The sequence below is a fragment of the Triticum aestivum genome, chromosome 1B, assembly GCF_018294505.1.
Source record: "Triticum aestivum cultivar Chinese Spring chromosome 1B, IWGSC CS RefSeq v2.1, whole genome shotgun sequence".
Taxonomy (NCBI): domain Eukaryota; kingdom Viridiplantae; phylum Streptophyta; class Magnoliopsida; order Poales; family Poaceae; genus Triticum; species Triticum aestivum.
Window position 1 is genome coordinate 121185773 of NC_057795.1, and position 11019 is coordinate 121196791.

The window sequence follows — 11019 nt, forward strand, 5'->3', positions numbered from 1 at the left end:
ATGTGCTTCACTTATATCTTTGGAGCTAGACAATATTGCTCTAGTGCTTCACTTATATTTTTTTAGAGCACGGCAGTGGTTTTGTTTTATAGAAATTGTTTATCTCTAATTATTCACTTATATTATTTTGAGAGTCTTTTAGAACAGCATGGTAATTTTCTTTGGTTATAAAATTAGCCATAATATGATGGGCATCCAAGATGGGTATAATAAAAACTTTCATATAAAGTGCATTGAATACTATGAGAAGTTTGATTCTTTATGATTGTTTTGAGATATGAAGATGGTGATATTATAGTCATGCTAGTAGAGTAGTTGTGAATTTGAGAGATACTTGTGTTAAAGGTTGTGATTCCTGTAGCATGCATGTATGGTGAACCGTTATGTGATGAAGTTGGAGCATGATTTATTTATTGATTGTCTTCCTTATGAGTCGCGGTCGGGGAACGAGCGATGGTCTTTTCCTACCAATCTACCCCCCTAGGAGCATGCTTGTAGTACTTCATTTTGATAACTAATAAATTTTTGCAATAAGTATATGATTTCTTTATGACTAATGTTGAGTCCACGGATTATACGCACTCTCACCCTTCCACCATTGCTAGCCTCTCTAGTACCGCGCAACTTTCGCCAGTACCATACACCCACCATGTACCTTCCTCAAAACAGCCACCATACCTACCTATTATGGCATTTCCATAGACATTACGAGATATATTGCCATGCAACTATCCACCGTTCCGTTTATTATGACATGCTCCATCATTGTCATATTGTCTTGCATGATCATGTAGTTGACATCGTATTTGTGGCAAAGCCACCGTTCATAATTTTTCATACATGTCACTCTTGAGTCATTGCACATCTCGGTACACCGCTGGAGGCATTCGCATAGAGTCATATTTTGTTCTAAGTATCGAGTTGTAATTCTTGAGTTGTAAGTACATAAAAGTGTGATGATCTTCATTATTAGAGTATTGTCCCAGTGAGGAAAGGATTATGGAGATTATGATTCCCACACAAGTCGGGATGAGACTCCGAACGAAAAAAAGAGGCCATAATAAAAAGAGAAAATGCCCAAATAAAAAAATGAGAGAAAAAGAGATAAGGTGCAATTCTACTATCCTTTTCCATACTTGTGCTTCAAAGTAGCACCATGATCTTCATGATAGAGAGGCTCCTATGTTTTCACTTTCATATACTAGTGGGAATTTTTCATTATATAACTTGGCTTGTATATTCCAATGATGGGCTTCCTCAAAATGCACTAGGTCTTCGTGAGCAAGAAAGATGGATGCACACCCATTTAGTATCTTTTGTTTAGCTTTCATACACTTATAGCTCTAGTGCATCCGTTGCATGGCAATCCTTACTCACTCACATTGATATCTATTGATGGGCATCTCCATAGCCCGTTGATACGCCTAGTTGATGTGAGACTTATCTTCTCCTTTTTGTGTTCTCCACAACCACCATTCTGTTCCACCTATACTGTTATGTCCATGGCTCATGTTCATGTATTGCGTGTTAATTGAAAAAGTTTGAGAACATCAAAAGTATGAAACAATTGCTTGGCTCGTCATTGAGGTTGTGCATGATTAAATACTTTGTGTGATGAAGATAGGGCATAGCCAGACTATATGATTTTGTAGGGATAGCTTTCTTTCGCCATGTTATTTTGAGAAGACATGATTGCTTTGTTAGTATGCTTAAAGTATTATTGTTTTTATGTCAATATTAAACTTTTGTCTTGAATCTTTTGGATCTGAACATTCATGCCACAATAAAGAAAACTAGCGGGTAGTGCGCGGCGGCACGCCGCGCCACATGGATTGCTAAGCTATTTAGTTTTTTTTAATATTTGGTAAGTCAACCCTAGACTTATTCGTGGCAAAGTAGTTGATACAAGAAAAGGGTACATCTAGTTGGTACATTATATAAGTGATCTACAACACGTAGTGACAGTGGATATTGGATGCATATAATTTCAAAATTGTTGTTCTTTTCTCAGACCTGGGATGTTGATCCTCCGGCTGAGTATATCTATGTGATGTAGTGGTATAGAGATAAAGCTAGTTCTTCTACTCTTTCTTGGTGGTTTGTTTGCTGTGTAGACAATGTTGAAGTTGTTTAATCTTGAATTCAGAGACAAACTTTTTTGAGGATCCTTGTTTGCATTGACCTTTCTTGCTGAAGGCTTGCCTTTTGTTGTTATGTACTCCCTCCGTTTTTATTTAGTTCGCATATTAGCTTTGGTCAAAGTTTTATAATAAAAAATATTAAGATATACAATAACAAGTCAACAACATTAGATTTATTGTTGAATGTACTTTCACATCATATAGATTTATTATTTTAAACGTCTATATTGTTTTCTACAAACTTGATCAAACTTTACGAAGTTTGACTTCAGTCAACTCTAATATGCAAAGTAAATAAAAACAGAGGGAGTATTTCTAATTCTTCTTCCTTGGTTTTGCTCCATTCTCTTTTCATTATTCTGTATGTCTAAGTCTTCTTCCTTGGTCATTGTGCAGCTTGCTTTTTGTTGTTCTGTATTTCTATTTCTTCTTCCATTCTTATGCGGCGGCTGAGCAACTCTTGTACATTGTCTTCAGAGCATTGGCACGCCGCACCATAAGGATTGGTAAAATATTTGTTCTTTTTTGTAAGATTAGGTAGTTTGTGCAAAGACTTGATTTATAGTAAAGTGGTTTATATAGAGAAAGAGTACATCTTGTCGGTACATGCATAAGAAATCTATGGTACTACGGTACATAGTGGTAGTAGCTAGCTGATACAAAACTGCTAAGCTCTCTTATATTACTTTTAACAGAGGAAGTAATTTGCTTCACGGATAGGAAGAGATCATCAACCTCTTCATGTGATGGATAAGACTTAGTAATAATTCCATACGGGATGATCAACCATGGCTTATCTACTGATCCATACAAAATAGAATATCTCATGAGAGAGTTCATGATAGAGTAATCTACATAGAGAAAAATAGAGTGCACTTGAAGAGGAAAATTCTCAAAATAGAAGGACATCAAAATGGGAAATGTTTGCAGTAAATTATCAAAAGAAGAAAAAGTAAGTACACTTGACAATGTAAACATTTAGCTAACACATGATTAACTTTCTAATTACAGAGGAGCACATTAAACAACTAAACGACCAATTTGATATTATGTTTATAGAAAAGGCACTGCTGAATCTATATTTCATTCATCAATACGCGTATGAACATGCAAGCAAAATAGTAGCGCGGTACCCTGAACAACCTTTTCACAATGCTTACTTCAGGACACTTGTATGCTTCCCAAGACCCAACTCCTAATCATAATAAAGAAAATGCAAATTGTAGATGACATAAGTGCAGCAAACCAAATAGAGATCAATGTAAAGCTTAAAACTCGGTCCCCGAAATCAGCAATCAGCTAAAATAATAATGTGATAAATATTGAAGTATTCCACTCTCATCTCCTATTTAGGACGTCTGGCCCCTCTTCCAGACAACACACCTGCCAGAATGCCTATGATGGCTGAGTTGGATTGAATTAACTTTTACCACATATAGAAGGTAGTCTCCATAAGTAGGCTCAAAATATTGACATGTATAGCTACTACAATAGAGCTGTGGTATAAATAAATACCAATACCTTACACTGAGGGAACTTGATGAAAAAAACTTCTATACATGTAAATTCAGAAAAATGCTCTATACATGTTCACATTAATGTCCGAAACATTGTGGGGACGAAATTTGAATTTTTTTTCCAAGGAACATCATCAAAACCTCAAAAGAAAACAAATGGATAAATGATACATATCTTGGATATGCTCGCTATGAACCTGTAGAAGCAAGTAAAAAGACTTGAGTTAAATAAAAAATACAATAATTATTCATGAGCCGGTCGGTCGCTTCTTAGAAAAATTACCCAAAGATGCAAAAATCTATAAGGAGAAGGAATTTCCATTCACTTTCTCACCTTGAAGCCACGACTCCGACCAGGAAAAATCTGATCCCAAGGATACACAGGCAGTCCAGCTTGGCACCTGCTTACTACCTTAATCCATGTACATGTGTACCGACGCCGCGCCTGGGACTTTCAAAATAAGTATTCAAAGGGTGATAAAATATTAACACCTTCCATTCACATTTTTTAAGTGAAACGTATTCATCAAAGAGAAATTACTGGAAACTTGTATACGGGTTTCTGCAATTCTAGACATATGGATGACGTATTCTGTCTCTATGCTTACATCCTTTTTGATGTAAAATGGAGAACTAATACTGATGGAACTTATAAAGATGAAATATACCCTTCTCAAGCTACATTTCATGGGTTAATACTACAATAAAAATTAGGAAAAATACAACAGGCTTAGACTGATTATGTGGAATGGGACCAATATTTCCAGCAGTAAGACGGAATGATGGTTCAGATATATACTGACCGCAACTAAGGGAACACATACACACACCCAAAAGAATGTCTACTGTACAAACATTTGTGCACAGCAATAGCTTTTTACATTAGACAAATAATGGAAAACACAATAGAGCTGGTATGAGAATCATATGTTATCATATCATGTAGTCCTTATGGAATTTATGATATAAGCTGAACATACCATTTTCTGCATATGAAGAATCACAAAAATAGAAGAGAAATAACACTACCTTGCAGACCTGATTAGACGTTGAAAGGTAACCGTAATTGATATTGATAACCCAATCTTCAAATGAGCATGTCTAATAGCATACAGGATGGAAGAATGCATCAAAATATGAATTCATATCAATGCAAAAGGGACCACAAAATAACACAAAATCAGGAACGAACCAACCATACTTTTTAAATTATTTGTACTTGGAAAAGATATAGCTAATACAAACTACATAACCCAAAGCAGCATTAGAAACTGCAGAAGGTAAAAATAGCAACAATCTATTAGTAGCAGCATCATTATCTCTAGTACTTTGTTCCATATGTTGCAGCAGCACTGTCCTAATTCACCCAAGCAGCAACATACAAATCGGAGCAGCAATAACATACAACTCAGAGCAGCAAATAATTAGTAGTAATCCATATCCCAACAGTGGCCTCTCTCATCTCTGAATCTCTCTAAATCCCTCACATAGCGGCATGGAAGTGGTAGCACATAACACAAAACAGTAGCGGCACACACACAACACCATCACCAGGATGTTTGTCCAAAATGCCTTTCAAATTCATTTCAAACATTCTTGAATCAATTGACCATGCTTTGTTGAAACAATCAACTCGCCGGTCTTTCATTCTAAACATTTAGCAAACAAGAGTCTGTGAGCTAATTGTAGTTTTGTTGCCTCAGAATTGTGTGGATACGTGTGTTACATTACATCTACCAAACTAATCAAATTGCTACTCATCGATTCCTCACTACTCAAAGTATCTTGCTCTCACCATATTTTCAAGTTATAGCAAAAATGAAGCCACTCTCCTCTGGAGACAGTGGGTGGTTTCAATTCCTCACCTTGGAGCTGTTCCTGACCAGCATCTCATTGGGGTTCTGCTGCTGGAACACACTCGACAGCCATACCCACTGCAGCGTGACTCCTCTAACTCCAACTGCAACCGTTGTATCCTCTGCAGCAGTTCCTTCACGTAGTCTCGTGTCCCCCGGGATCGACGTCCTGTCCATCTGCCCAAAATCAAATCTGCAAAAATAGACGCTTAGTTCAATGTACTCTCAAGATTCTACCCCCGGGTTTGCCAAGATCGATGGTTGGTGTTTATTTACCTTGCTGGTCTTCGGTGTTGACGGCCGCTAGCATCGAGAAGAGAAACATGCAATGGCCGCTAGCATCGAGAAGGGAAACATGCAATCGCTAGATGAAGCATTCCTTCAGTTTGTGCCTGAACTTGTTAATTCAGTGTATTGGCACCATTTCATCCATGATAGTTCCCTGTTGATATGATCTAATTACTGACATGATCTAATTATTGAGTATATGTTGAATAAAACACGGCACAATGTAAGTCATGGGTCAAATACCTGAGGGTAAACCATGACAAACTCGAGTTCAAATAGCGCCCCTATTTGTGGGCTTCTGAATACTCAAATCCTGGCGATATGCACAAGCTCTGTCGAGCGATAAAAAATACGATTAGTAATCCTCAAGGGGCATGTCCGTCCTGCAAGAAAGCATGGCACGCTGCATGGTTAAAATTGTTTCTTTTTCTGAATGTAATTTTTTTCAGAAGTATTCCTGCTAATTGAAGACAGCGTACTTCTTTTTGTTTGTTCATCATTCTAAACTTTCTCACAATTGTGTCCAGATAAAATTTAAATGCAGCTGCAATTTATGGGTGCGCATACATTACACAAATAGTACACTCTGAATTTAAAAATCAAACAGTGATATTTTTCTGTACATACATGATTCCTCAATTTTGCATGAGATTACAACATTTTCCAGTGCAAAAGTTGTCATATCTCTGCTCAAATAAGTGATCTATATTATGAAAATAAACAGCTCAAAATTGAGATGAAGCAGAAGAATTTGTACGCTTAGGCTTCTTGTAATCTTTGTGGAGCCATAAAAGTAGCAAGGAAAGAATGAAGATGAATCGGAGCTGCATCTCTGCCTCACGCCTTAAATCGACTCCGGACAGAAGAAGGGACGCGCAGAAGAGAGAAGGGAGAGAATCTCACCTGGATTTGGCTGCTTCGTCCGAGGACCTCACCGGCGAGGAGCAGGAGGCCGGCGATGACCACGAATCAGCAGGCGCGGAACCGCGAGTCGGCGTCCTTCTCCGGTTGCCCGCCCCAGCGCCACAAACAGCTCCTCCCAGATCGGCTGCCCCAGCAGGAAGCTGCCCTGTTATTTCCGCGGCCCTCGACGAAGCCATGGGGCTCTACACCCTCGAGTCCGAAGTGGAGGCGGCGGTGATGGCGGCCATGCTTTTTTTCTGCATCATGTCATCCTTCGCGAGCCGAAGTGGAGGCAGCAGAGGAGAGGTGGTTCGCCCAGCGAGGGCTTCTGGCGAGGCGGGCTTTTTATAGGCCCATAAAGCGGTTGATGGTTTCGCTCGAGTTTTCTAGATAGCGCACGCATTACATTGATAAATAGGTTAGGTACCATTTCACATCAAAAATTTTATTTTTATCATTTCCTACTCGAGGACGAGCAGGAATTAAGCTCGGGGATGCTTAATACGTCTTCAACCTATCCATAATTTTAGATTGTTCCATGCTATTATTTTATCTATTATGGATGTTTAATGGGCTTTAATATGCTCTTTTATATTGTTTTTGGGACTAACCTATTAACCAAAGGCCCAGTGCAAGTTTTTGTTTTTTTTCCTATTTTAGAGTTTTGCAGAAAAGGAATACCAAATAGAGTCCAAACGGAATGAAACCTTCGCGGTGATCTTTCTTGGACCGAAAGCAAACGAGAAGACTTGGAGATGAAGTCGGAGACGCAACGAGGCGTCCACAAGGCAGGAGGGCGTGCCCAGGGGGTAGGCGCGCCCCCCACCCTCGTGGGCCCCTTGTAGCTCCACCAACCTAGTTCTTTCGCCTATATATACTCTTGCACCCTAAAAACATCAGGGGGAGCCATGAAACCACTTTTCCATCGCTGCAACTTTCTCTACCCGTGAGATCCCGTCTTGGGGCCTTTTCCGGTGATCTGCCGGAGGGGGAATCGATCATGGAGGGCTTCTACATCAACACCATCACCTCTCCAATGAAGCGTGAGTAGTTTACAATAGACCTTCGGGTCCATAGTTATTAGCTAGATGGCTTCTTCTCTCTCTTTGATTCTCAATACAAAGTTCTACTCGATGTTCTTGGAGATCTATTCGATGTAATACTCTTTTGCGGTGTGTTTGCCGAGATCAGATGAATTGTGGATTTATGAACAAAATTATCTATGAATATTATTTGGTTCTTCTCTAAATTCTTATATGCATGATTTGATATCTTTGCAAGTCTCTTCGAATTATTGGTTTAGTTTGGCCTACTAGATTAATCTTTCTTGCCATGGGGAAGTGCTTAGCTTTGGGTTCAATCTTGCGGTGTCCTTTGCCAGTGACTGTAAGGGCATCAAGGCACGTATTGTATTGTTGCCATCGAGGTTAAAAGATGGGGTTTATATCATATTGCTTGAGTTTATCCCTGTACATCATGTCATCTTGCTTAATGCGTTAATTCGTTCTTATGAACTTAATACTCTAGATGCATGCTGGATAGTGGCCGATGTGTGGAGTAATAGTAGTAGATGCAGGCAGGAGTCGGTCTACTTGACACGGACGTGATGCCTATGTTCATGATCATTGCCTTAGATGTCATCATAATTATGCGATTTTCTATCAATTGCTCGGCAGTAATTTGTCCACCCATCGTAATACATGCTATCTCGAGAGAAGCCACTAGTGAAACCTATGGCCTCCGGATCTCTTTTCCATTATATTAAAGTCTCTTTTCCATATTATTAAATCTTGTTTACTATTTTGCAATCTTTACTTTCCAATCTATACATCAAAAATACCAAAAATATTTACTTCATTATCTCTTTTAGATCTCACTTTTGCGAGTGACCGTGAAGGGATTGACAACCCCTTTATCGTGTTGGTTACAAGTTCTTGATTGTTTGTGCAGGTATTCGGTGACTTGTGCGTCGTCTCCTACTGGATCGATACCTTGGTTCTCAAAACTGAGGGAAATACTTACGCTACTTTGCTGCATCACCCTTTCCTCTTCAAGGGAAAACCAACACAAGCTCAAGAGGTAGCACATGTTGCTTGCCTCCTTTGCACCAAAGAGGAAACTGGTACTCTGCGCGCGCTGGCGCCCACCTAGAGCCCGCTTGGCCTTGATCGTCATGGCTCACGTTAGCTGAGCCTCGTGAGGTGCACCTTGCATAGAAGTCTCTGCTCCTCGGGAGCCAGCCTGAGGAGGCTGACCACCTTGGAGGTCTTGGCGTTGTCCGCCTCACGAGGCTTGGCCCCTTGCCAAGGTCTTGAGTTATCGATGCTAGGGCTGGGCCGTACCAGGCCATCGATGGAGCCATGCAGTGGCCGTAAGCAGGCAAGTCTGGGTACCCCCGTATCCAGAACGCCGACAGGTATATGCTTCTCACAAACCAGAGGTTCTTATAATAAGCATGATGGTTTCGGTAGGGAACATCCCACCTTTGGGGACGAAATGATATCCATTGCCTCTTATTGCTTTCAAAAAATTTCTCGTGTCAACATAGAACAACAGGAGTGTTGTGTCATTTTTGGGGATTTTCGGGGTTCGTTTGGACATTTTTATGCATTAATTGAGTTTTCAATGCATCTATGTGCATAATTCAAATTTTAACCATTCACGTGACCTCACGTGTCTTGGTTTTAATGGCTATAGGTTTTAATGGCTCTTGATCGCAAACGTTTTCGAAAGAACACCCGTATGCAAAATGAAAGCATGATTTGTGCATCTCTTCAACGCAAACGGTTCTTTTGGATGACCCATGTGCAACCACTTACAAATAATTTGGTAAGATTTGCATATGACATATTGGGTATGTTGCCATTTGTCAAACTAGAAAGATTGACATTTGTTGATCTAGTAACATTGCCATTTGTCAACCTTGTAACACTGCGATTTGTCAAAATATGAAGCTACAAATCACCAGCAGTATCTAATTTTTGCAACTAAAATTCAGTAATTAAGCATAGATAGAGGCGAGGAGGCGTGTTCAGCCGAGCGTGCAGCGGGCGGCGTAGTACTATTTGATTCGACACCGGGTGGCACAGTTCCCGATACGGCTTTAATGCAGACAAGGGAGAGGGTAGCGGTTCCCGAAATGTTGAACGGCCAATGATGCATCCTCCTTCAATTAGCATCATGAATGCATGAGGGAAGTAATGGGAGGAGGACCGGGAAAAGAGGCAGCACAATGTGAATGCAACGTAGTTTGCACTCATATAAAGGCGCCCCTCCATTCTAATGCATCTACCACATCGTACGCACCTAATCATTTGCCTAAGCACCTACACTAAGTGCAAAAGATCTCACTCTAGACCCATGGCAGTGATGCACACGAGCGGCCAACGGATGTGCCAGACGGTCCACGATGCCGGCCTGCGGTATGGCACCGAGGATCGCCTCCCAACGGTGTTGGCGACTGGCTGGTGGATGGCTGCCATTGACGCCAGCTACGACTCTCAGTTGGACCAGATGATTGTTGCCACCACCTACAAGTTCACCATCGTCAAGCAGCTCACGGACGACATCGCCGTACTCCTCCAGCCCGCGCACCCGGGCTCCTCATTGCCTGCTACCCTAATCGACCTCCATGGTCGGAACCTCTTTCAAGCACTGGTGCCCCTATGACTGCCCGCCGATGCCACGAAGAATGTCCACCTGGAGGTCACGCTCACCATGAGGCGCCTCCCCCTGCAAGAATTCGTCGACCTACACATACACATGTACGAGCAAATCATGTATATAGGTATCTACAAGGCCAGTGAGGACGCTACGACATTGGCCTTCTTCAACCGGCTGTAAGCCTTGGATGCCTTTGCTGAGAAGCACGTTGACCTCGCCACAAAAGCCACCGCTCCTTAGCCGCCGGTCGGTGGCCCGGTGCACTGAGTTGAGGAGGTCGTACGTTGGTGGATGCGTCTTTCTTCTTGCCTCCTGTAACCACCACCGCGATCGCATCGTGTGATCCCTTTGCTTAATTATATGCATCACCGTAACTAGTACTCCATCCATCAATTTATAAGTTGTGCTACCAGTGTTTGGGGACGGCGCACGACACAATAAGCAACCCACGACGACACATACAGAGAGGACATCCAGCGGTTCCAATGGCGATTTGACAAAATATGCAGCTAAAAATCACTAGCACTATCTAATTTTTGCAACTAAAATTCAGTAATTAAGCATAGATTTCATTCATAAATTAAGCAGTCATGCTTAATTTATACAAACAGTTCAACTGCTATATGCATATATATGGTTGCTCGCTGTTAG

General features: G+C 40.9%; 1 long non-coding RNA gene across 3 annotated transcripts; it reads right to left on the reverse strand.

Moving 5' to 3' along the window:
- Positions 1–3682: 3682 nt before the first annotated feature.
- On the reverse strand, positions 3683–7010 carry LOC123087995 (uncharacterized). Of its 3 annotated transcripts, none has more exons than XR_006441643.1 (5): positions 6706–7010; positions 6046–6185; positions 5791–5956; positions 5524–5707; positions 3683–4759 (listed from the first exon to the last, which is right to left on the reverse strand). It is a non-coding gene; the product is annotated as an uncharacterized lncRNA (long non-coding RNA). The 3 variants fall into 3 exon arrangements; XR_006441646.1 differs by having other exon boundaries at positions 3683–3855; positions 3993–5707; XR_006441638.1 differs by having other exon boundaries at positions 3683–5707.
- Positions 7011–11019: the final 4009 nt, after the last annotated feature.